At 42.5% G+C, this 10,395-nt stretch overlaps 1 long non-coding RNA gene across 1 annotated transcript in view; it reads right to left on the bottom strand.

The window, feature by feature from the left end:
* Window positions 1-131: 131 nt before the first annotated feature.
* LOC116479262 (uncharacterized) overlaps window positions 132-10,395 on the bottom strand; it is an 88,525-nt gene continuing 78,261 nt past the window's right edge. Inside the window, exon 4 of the long non-coding RNA XR_009209137.1 lies at window positions 132-302. This is a non-coding gene — a long non-coding RNA (uncharacterized LOC116479262). The remainder of the gene's footprint in view (window positions 303-10,395) is intronic.

The following is a 10,395-nucleotide window of genomic DNA, read 5'->3' as shown; positions in this document are numbered from 1 at the left end:
CCTTGGGTTTTGGGGTTTTGGCGTTTTGGCATTTTTCCTTATTGATTTGCTCTAACGTCTTTGCATCTGGTCTTGTTTCCTAAGGGGAAATTCTCAAGCAGTGGAATTCCTGAATCAAAATGTGTATATCTTGAGGGTTTTAGAAACACTCCTAGCCTCATCCTAGCAGGGTTTATAGGTTGTATTGATTTTTTCCTCTAGGGAAGGACTATAAACCACTTACCTCTCCTCCGCAACCCTCTTCTTCTTGAAGAATCTGCATGATGAACCCATATTAGGATATAACAGGATTTAAGTCAGACCTAGAAAGAACCACAGATGAACTGAAGTCTTTTGTTTGGACTCTGATTTTTAACATAGTTTTATTAGGTATTGTTTCCTTACTATACAGATAATATTAAGCATATTAAAGAAAATTTTGGAAAACAGAGAGGGATAATAAACTTCCTAATAGTCCTAGGTGCGCAGCTAGTGCAAGTCCAGGGAGGTGGTTATATTCACAGGTAGAAGAGGCCCTTGGCAGAGAAGAGAGAGGGTGGGTTTTGGAGCCAGGGAGAGCTGAGGTCAAATCTCAGTGTCCTCCTTAGAGGCTGATTATACCTCGTTTTCTTAGGAAATGGGGACCCTCCCCTGGGAGAACCATTGAAAGGCCTAGAGTTCATTTATAGAAAAGAGCCTAATAGTGCCTGATATTTAAAAGGCACTCAGTAACGAGTAGCTGCAATTAGGGAATATTTTAAATTTTATTATTTTATTTTATTTTATTTTTGTGATGGAGTCTCACTCTGTCACCCAGGCTGGAGTGCAGTGGTATGATCTCGGCTCACTGCAACCTCCACCTCCTGGGTTCAAGCAATTCTCCTGCCTCAGCCTCCTGAGTAGCTGGGATTATAGGTGCACGCCACCACGCCCGGCTAATTTTTGTATTTTTAGTAGAGATGGGGTTTCCCCATGTTGGTCAGGCTGGTCTCAAACTCCTGACCTCATGATGTGCCCACCTCAGCCTCCCAAAGTGCTGGGATTACAGGCGTGAGCCACCGTGCCCGGCCTAAAATTTATTTTTAAAAATGTTTTATTAGCAGCAATAAACTAGAGTTGCAAACCACAATTAATACATCAAAATGCAAACCACGTTTTATCATATTTTAGTATTTTTTCTACAAATAATTTTTTCTATGTGTAGGTTTTTTAAAATAACATTACAAGTTTAAAGTTCTGATTTTGTGACAATTTTTAATGACTTTATATAAAAGTCTGATTCACAAAGCATAAAGTACTGTATTTACAGTTTTTTTAGAATCGATTTCCAAAAAGTGGTTTTACTAGATGACATGTGATGAACATTTCTGAGGCTCTTGAAAGATGCTGCTGGATTTGTTTCTGGAGGGGCTCTGCCACTTGCAGCCCTCAGCAAAGGGAGGGCCAGAGGTATGAAATAGGTGGTAAACCATCCTCCCTTTCGAGTCCCTGGCAGGCGTTGTTAACCAGTTTTACACTCTCTGGTTCCAGTGAACCTGAGGACAGGGTTGGATCTTTCTCAGCACAGCACCCAAGGCAAACAAGACACACTAAGCAGTTTTTGTGTGTGCAAAGAACTGCCTTTGTCACCCTAGTATCAAATAAATACTCCCTTTTAATAACTTTGCCAGCACTGGGTATTTATTCACTTAAACAACAACCAAAAAATCTTTACCTATTTGATAAACCAAAAAAAGATTATTAACAATAATTAATCCATTTTTTGCATTATTATTATGCATTTTTCTCCAAATAAGTTTTTAAAACTTCTTTATGTATAACCTAGGCCCTTTACCTCTTTAGCTTTTTTGTCTTTATGCTTTTTCTTACTAATTTGTGTGAACTCACCTTCATTTTTTTTAAGTGCACATTTCTGATGGATTAATGTTTATTTTTCTTTTTAAAGTAATATTTGACTCACTAAAGGCATCTACTTTACAGAAACACAGATCTCTCCCCCTCCCTCTGCCCCCGAAAAGAAAAACACACTATAAACACCATTAACATTTTAGCCTGTTTTCTTGTAACTTAAAATTAAGACTTATGAAGGTCGTTGCCTCTGGGGAGTGGCTGAAGATCTCATTTTCACAGTCTATATACCTGTCCACTTTGTTACCCTTGTGACTGTATTACGCTGTGTTGCCCAGGCTGGAGTGCAATGGCACGATCTTGGCTCACTGCAGCCTCCACCTTCCAGGTTCAAGCAATTCTGCCTCAGCCTCCCAAGTAGCTGGGACTACAGGTATGCATCACCCTGCCTGGCTTTTTTTTTTCTTTCTATTTTTGGTGGAGATAGGGTTTCGCAATGTTGGCCAGGCTGGTCTGGAACTCCTAACCTCAGGTGATCTGCCTGCCTTGGCCTCCCAAAGTGCTGGGATTACAGGCATGAGCCACCACACCCAGCCCTGTATTACCTATTTTTAAGATATTTATAGATAGTTGTCATATAGCTGTGACCATTCCATGTATGCAATAGTATATACTTTGTTTTTCTACCCAATCTTATACCTTACAAAACTGCTTTCGTCACTCACTTGTCTATGGTTATCACCTCCTTAACAATTGCACAGCATACCCAGTGCTTTCTGTGTATGGCTTCTCCTCCGTTGTTGGGAGGTAAAATTTAGTTTCAATTTTTCATAGTTATAAATATACTATAATGAACATTTTGGTGCTTAAACATTTTTCCAAATGTAAAATTTCTTTAAGATATATATTTGCCAAAGAGGAATCGCTGTGTCAGAAGGTGTATTTTGATATATCCAAGTTCCTTTTGGAAACATTATATCAGTTTGCACTGCTGCTACTGCTAGTAAGCTTTCGGGATACGTGTTCCTCACAGACCCCTGCTGCCCCCCACACCTCCTGCGCAGCTGGCGTTCTGTAATAACAGCACTTCTCATTATAGGGTGTTTAGTAGCAACTTTGCTATTAGGGGAAAGGGCATCTCACTTTAATTGTCTTTGATTTTTAAGGATGTTGAACTTTCTCCTGTAAGCTTTTTAGCCATTGTTTCCTCTCCTCGCATTGTCTGTCTTTTAATCATTTGTCTATGTGACTTTAATAGCTTCCTATCAATTTGAACCATCTCTTTATATAATAAAGAGATTAATTATTTGTCATCATCTTGGCTGCAAGTGATTTTCCCTGTTTGGTATTTCTTTATTTTTTGAAAATATTTCAATTTTTATATATTTCAATCCTTCTATTTTCTTCCAACCCTACAAAATCTAATGCTCTGTAAACATTAGTGTTTTATTCTGGAGTTTTAAAAATATGCTTTAGTCATTCTTGAATTTACTTGGGCATATTGTATGAAAAGAGAATTAATTAAAATTACTCTTCCTCATTGTTCATTGTCCCAACATTATTAGTAAATTATAAATAGTTATATTTTATAATGTAGGATCTATATTTGGACCATCTATTTGCTTTTATTGGCTTGTTGCCCTGTTTTATCCTAGATCTATATTCTTTTAAATTTTTATAGCTATATTTAATGTTTTCCATCATTGTGCCTTTAAAAAGTGTGTGTACATGTATGCATAAATTTATGTGAAGTTATATATGTAAGTTTCTGTTATTCCAGATTAAAATTTGTCTTTAGTAATCAAAAACGAACCTTTTGATTATTATTGCAATGAACTTATAAATTAGGGAGGATTAACATTGTTACATTTAATCTTAACATCCAGGAATATGATACTGTCTTTTCATTCATTCAAGCTTTTGTATCAGTAAAGCTTTATAGTTTTCTTATCAAAATGTCACAAGTTTTCCTTAGTTATTTCTGCATGTTTTTGCAGTTATGGGTTTTCTTCTATAGAGTTTTTCTTACATTTCTCGTAAAAAGCCAGCATCTCAAGAATAGGGTCACTTCAGCATTGCCAAGGAATTCTGAAATTTTAGAACCAGACTAACTACATTTGGCTGAGGTTATCCATGAAAGAAACTATAGGACATCCACATCACTTTCCTTTTTTTCTTTCTTTCTCTCTTTTTTTTTTTTTGAGATGGAGTTTCACTTTGAATTAACCAGGTTGGAGTGCATTGGTGTGATCTCGGCTCACTGCAACCTCCACCTCTCAGGTTCAAGTGATTCTCCTGCCTCAGCCTCCAAGTAGCTGGGATTACAGGCGTGCATCACCATGCCCAGCTAATTTTTGTATTTTTTGTATTTTTGTATTTTGTATAATTTTGTACTTTTAGTAGAGACGGGTTTCACCATGTTGACTGTGCTGGTCTCGAACTCCTGACCTCAAGTGATCCACCCGCCTCGGCCTCCCAAAGTGCTGGGATTACAGGCCTGAGCCACCGCACCGGCCCCACATCACTTTCCTTCTCTGCAGCTGCATTTGGCTGGGGAGGAACAGCCCCTCCCCCACTGCCTGTTCCCACTCTGTTTCCATGGTGACTTATCTCCAAGGACACTGAGCATTGCCTGCTAATCAGACCAGCTCCTCCATTCTCTCCCCTGCAGTGAACACCTACTGCATTCCTGCTGTTCTGTCCTCACCGCTGTGACGATCTCTGCAGAGAGATCCTAGGTACCTTAACACTGAAGGCATCAAATACAGCTGTATTCGAAATCTGACACCACAGAACCTGCCAGCTCCAGGGGTTCGCAGTTTCAACATTTCCTTTGCTGACATCACATCTCTGTGATGCTGGGGTGTCAGTGGCTGCTGTGAAGAGAAGCAGTCACCACCCGAAAATTAACATAGATAAATGAGAGTGGTGCAGTCCAGGCTGATGCCAAGGGGTGAGAGGTTTGCAGTCCCCAACAGGCACGTGTGTCCCATGATGAAGGAATCGCCATGATTGAAGAATAAAGAATGATTTTTACCATGCATTCTCCATTAAAAGTGGGAGCTAAACATTGGGTACACAGGCACACGGATATGAGAACAGTAGACACTGCCAACACCAGAAGGGAGGGTACCGCCTGTCTCATGCCACATTCACTACTCGGGCCACGGGGTCATTAGAAGCCAAACTCCACATCAGGCAAGATGTCCTTGTAACAAGCCTGTATCTACCTTTTTAAAAAGTTTTAATAAAAATTAATTAATTTTAATAAATAACTTTCCAAGCTGGGCCATGATTCAACATGGCTTTTCTAAATAGTTTTTGTTTGAAAAGAAAAATTATTTTTAAGAGAAAGAAGAAACCACCACACATTTATTAACATTGCTGTGATCCATAAAACAGAAAATAACAAGTGGTTTTTTGTTTGCTTGTTTTGAGACGGAGTCTCACTCTGTTGCCCAGGCTGGAGTGCAGTGGCATGAACTCGGCTCACTGCAACCTCCGCCTCCAGGGTTCAAGCAATTTCTGGCTAATTTTTGTATTTTTAGTAGAGACAGATTTTCACCGTGTTGGCCAGGCTGCTCTCGAACTCCTGACCTCAGGTCATCTGCCCACCTCAGCCTCCCAAAGTGCTGGGATTACAGGCGTGAGCCACCATGCCCAGCCTGAAAATAACAAGTGCTGGCAGGCTTTGGAAAAGTAGGAACCTTCTGCCTTGTTGCTGGAAATGTGACACGATGCATTATTCATAATAGTCAAAGATGGAAAACCGCAAGTGTCTATCAAAGGACGAGTGGATATTGGTAAACAAGCTGTAGTGTCACATACAATGGAATATGACTGAGCCTTACAAAGAAAGGAAACCCAGACCCAGGCTACAACACGGAGGAACCCTGAGGACGTGATGCCGAGTGGAATAACAGCCCCAGAGGGACAACTGTCGCATGATTCCACTTAGGTCAGGCCCCAGACTAGCCTAATGCATAGACACACAAAGTAGAATGGTAGTTCATGGGGGCTTAGAGAGGAGAAATGCAGAGCTCATGTACAATCGGCTCAGAATTCCAGTTTTGCAGGATGAAGACTGTTCTGGGCGTGGAAGGTAGTGATGTTTGCAAATAACCCGAATGTAATGGAGGCCAACAAACTGCACACTTAAAAGACGATGAAAATATCAGCGTTAAACTATGTAATGATTTACACCATTTTGTTAGACAAGATCTTGCTCTGTCACCCAGGTTGGAGTGCAGCAGCACGATCACGGCTCACTGCAAACCTCCGCTTCCTGGGCTCAGGCCATCCTCCCACCTCAGCCTCCTGAGTAGCTGGGATTACAGGCCTGCACCATCATGCCCAGCTAATTTATTTTTATTTTTTGTAGAGACAGGGTTTTGCCATGTTGCCTGGGTTGGTCTCAAATTCCTGGGCTCACAAGATGCTCCTACCTCAACCTCCCAAAGTGCTGGGATTACAGGCTTGAGCCACTGCGCCTGGTCTACATCATTTTTAACAATTAAAAAAATGTTTAGGCCAGGCGTGGTGGCTCACGCCTGTAATCCCAGCACTTTGGGAGGCCAAGGCGGGCGGATCACGAGGTCAGGAGATCGAGACCATCCTGTCTAACACAGTGAAACCCCGTCTCTACTAAAAACACAAAAAATTAGCCGGGCATGGTGGCGGGCACCTGTAGTCCCAGCTACTTGGAGGCTGAAGCAGGAGAATGGCGTGAACCCAGGAGGCGGAGCCTGCAGTGAGCCGAGATCGTACCACTGCACTCTAGCCTGGGCGACAGAGCGAGACTCTGTCTCAAAAAAAAAAAATTAAACTTGCCAGCCTTTGATTTTCAATTAATATTAGTAAAAAATGGCTTATATGGTAAATTTTATGTTCTGTGTATTTTGCAACAATTAAAAATGAAAAAAAATTTTAAACGTCTGTATACATTCTAGTGCTTCAAGAGTACCATCTAGTGATGGCAAAGGCACTTCACAGTAGCTTTACCATTGCCTCATGTAAGAAGAAACAGGAAAAAAATGAGATCCTGAAAATGGCTACGTCACTATTTATTTGCTCTCTTGTTCCTTGAACTAATTTGTTTCTCAAATTTCATGAGTGAACCCAAGGCCATGGTGGGCTAAGGGGCTTTGCAGAGGTCAATGAGGGGGTGGCGCTGGTGGGATTATTCATCCTCGGACTAGGCACAACTTGGAAAAAGTGTAGGCTGGATTTCACCTCCCCTCGGCTTCTTGGACAGAAGCCTCAATGCTGAGGAACATACACGTGGCTATCCCCACAGCCCTGGTTGTGAGCGAGACCTACGAGTGCCTGCATTTTATGGGGCAAATACTGGGCTCAGAGAGGGAAGTCTCCAGGCTCTCTGGCCCTGAGCCCACGCCTCGATCACCTGCTCCCATCCCACGTCTGAGCATCCAAAGAAAAGTGCCCTGGCCCCTCCCAGAAGGGAGAGTCCAGGGCCCCTCCCAGAAGGGAGAGTCCAGGGCCCCTGTCTTGCCCCATCTTTGGGATTGGGCATTTAGGTTTGGGCAAGGTTCTAATAACATAGACAAGGGGCAGGGAAAGTGGTCTGCGTCTCCAATTTGCTTGAGAATGGCATGTCTCCCAAACTCCCCTTCAACCACACACACACGTGCGTGCGCGCACACACACACACAACAAGGAGATGCATCAGGGTGCTCAAGGGACTTCCACAAAATGAGGCTCATAATTGCATGAATCAAACCAGAAATTACCAAGTTTCACACACTACGGTAACACAGACTGACGACAAGTTGTTACTGCAAATATAGCTGTTTGCTCACATTCCCAAGAGGAGGGGCACACCACACCAGGTAGCCACACAGGAAGGACAAGTATCTGGCAAGAGGAAGGGGATGGAAGGACTTGTGAGTGAAGAGCCTTAATTATGGTTTCCAAGGGAAAGAATAAGTAGGGGTAAACGAGCAGGTAAAAGATTGGCTTCTCTGAAGAATTTCAGTGGCTCTGGGCATAGGGGTTGTCCCCAAGCTGTCTGATGCCTGGTCCTGGGGTGATTAGGGCAGCTGAGTGATTCGTGGCCCTGAGTGTGATGACTGGGGAGTGGGATCTGGATTGGTTTCCACATGAAAGGCTGCCTTTCAAGGGAGCCGTTTACTATCTCCAGGAATTGACGAGACCCAGCAGGATCATCCCTCCAGGGTCAGCAAGGTCCAAGATGTGACCCATCAGAATTGCAGAAAATAACAGGCAAGGTTGGTACACATAGCCTTATGAAAAGCCCCTGTTTCTGTGTGATCTCAATTCTCTGTGCATGTGGACTGTTGTCCTCACCAACATCACTTTCCTCTATAATCCTGGGGAATATCCTACACGTGGTTCTCCACCAGGGAAGATTTTGCCATGAGGAGACATCTGCCAATTTTTGGAAACATGTTTGGCTGTCACAACTGGAGGAGGGCTGTAGGCATCAGCTGGGTAGCAGACAGCATCCTATTGATCAATATCTAACAAAAACAGGACAGGCTTCCCCACCCTGCAAAAAAAAAGAACTTTCAAGCCCAAATTTTCAATAGTGCTGAAGTGGAGGAACACTAATATAGATGACCCTCCCAACACTTCACTATCTGAAAATGGATCTCCTCTCTCCCAAATTTCCTATCTAAACTCCATTAGCCATCAATTGCCATCAGCCTTGTCGTTGCCAGTAGAGGCTGTCAGCCCATCTCCTCAGCTCAAGCCTCCCATCTGCAACATCACTGCCTATCTTCCAGGTGACTTCTGCTCACCTGATGCCAATTTTCCTTTTCTTTAGGAAAAACATAGTATTGATTCACCCATTTCCCGCTAATCTTCATCCCACCTTCAGGTCACTGTCTATGGTCGATTGTTAGAACCAGTTTCTTCTGCACAAACTCAAATCTCCTTTTCGTGCTCTGCTTCATGTGATTCTCTCGGAAACCCTCATCCCTGATGGGCCATGACTCCCTCCATGTCATTCCTCATCCTCACTCCTGTGGGTACACGTGGCTGGGGAGAAACAGCCCCTGCCCCACTGTAATCCCAGCACCTTGGGAGGCCGAGGCGGGCAGATCACGAGGTCAGGAGATCGAGACCATCCTGGTATAACACAGTGAAACCCCGTCTCTACTAAAAACACAAAAAATTAGCCGGGCATGGTGGCGGGCGCCTGTAGTCCCAGCTACTTGGAGGCCGAGGCAGGAGAATGGCATGAACACAGGAGGCGAAGCACTCCTGGAAATAGGACCAGCTTCTCCATTCACTTTGTGTCCAGTGAATACCTACTGCATGACTGCTTTTCTATACTCAAACCTCCAACTCTTTTGTGTGCGTTGTTACTTTATTCCTATTTCCTTGGTATGAGCAGCATTGAGAAATGAATATTTTTCATGATAATGAGCAGGAAATCAGGTATGGATCTATTTTTGTCCTTTGGAGCTTTTCATTCACAGTAACAATCGTCTGGCACAATCAGTAATGCAAACCAGGGGTTCATTATTTCTACCATCCTCGAAGGAGCTTATTTTCCACTAGAGAGAGAGGCAATAAACAGGAAGTAAACCAAAAAAGACCACCTCTCTGACTGGCGTGAGATGGTATCTCATTGTGGTTTTGATTTGCATTTCTCTGGTGATCAGTGATGTTGAGGTTTTTTCATATGTTTGTTGGTCGCGTACATGTCTTCTTTTGAGAAGTGTCTGTTCATATCTTTTGCCCAATTTTTGATGGGATTGTTTTTTTTCTTGTAAATTTGCTTAAGTTCCTTGTAAATTCTAGATATCAAACCTTTGTCAGATGGGTAGATTGCAAAAATTTTCTCCCATTCTGTAGGTTGCCTGTTCACTCTGATGATAGTTTCTTTTGCTGTGCAGAAGCTCTTTAGTTTAATTAGACCCATTTGTCAATTTTGGCCTTTGTTGCAATTGCTTTTGGCATTTTTGTCATGAAGTCTTTGTCCATGCCTATGTCCTGAGTGGTATTGCCTAGGTTTTCTTCTAGGGTTTTTATGGTTTTCAGTTTTACATTTAAGTCTTTAATCCACCTTCAGTTAATTTTTGTATAAGGTGTAAGGAAGGGATCCAGTTTCAGTTTTCTGCATATGGCTAGCCAGTTTTCCAAATACCATTTACTGAATAGGAGATCCTTTCCCCATTGCTTGTTTTTGGTAGGTCTGTTGAAGATCAGATGGTTGTAGATGTGTGGTGTTATTTGTGAGGTCTCTGTTCTGCTCCATTGGTCTATATGTCTGTCTTGGTACCAGTACCATGCTGCTTTGGTTACTGTAGCCTTGTAGTATAGTTTGAAGTCAGGTAGCATGATGCCTCCAGCTTTATTCTTTTTGCTTAGGATTGTCTTGGCTATACAGGTCTTCTTTGATTCTGTATGGATGGCGATTATTAAAAAGTCGGGAAAAAATAGATGCTGGCGAGGCTGGGGAGAAATGGGAACGCTTTTACACTGTTGATGGGAATGTAAATTAGCTCAATCATTGTGGAAGATGGTATGGTGATTTGGTATGGTGATTCCTCAAGGATCTAGAACCAGAAATACCAT

Source organism: Hylobates moloch, unplaced genomic scaffold (genome assembly GCF_009828535.3).
Source record: "Hylobates moloch isolate HMO894 unplaced genomic scaffold, HMol_V3 SCAFFOLD_12, whole genome shotgun sequence".
NCBI classification, from domain to species: Eukaryota; Metazoa; Chordata; class Mammalia; order Primates; family Hylobatidae; genus Hylobates; species Hylobates moloch.
The sequence above is the reverse complement of the archived record's forward strand: the minus strand, read 5'-3'. Positions and strand labels throughout refer to the sequence as shown.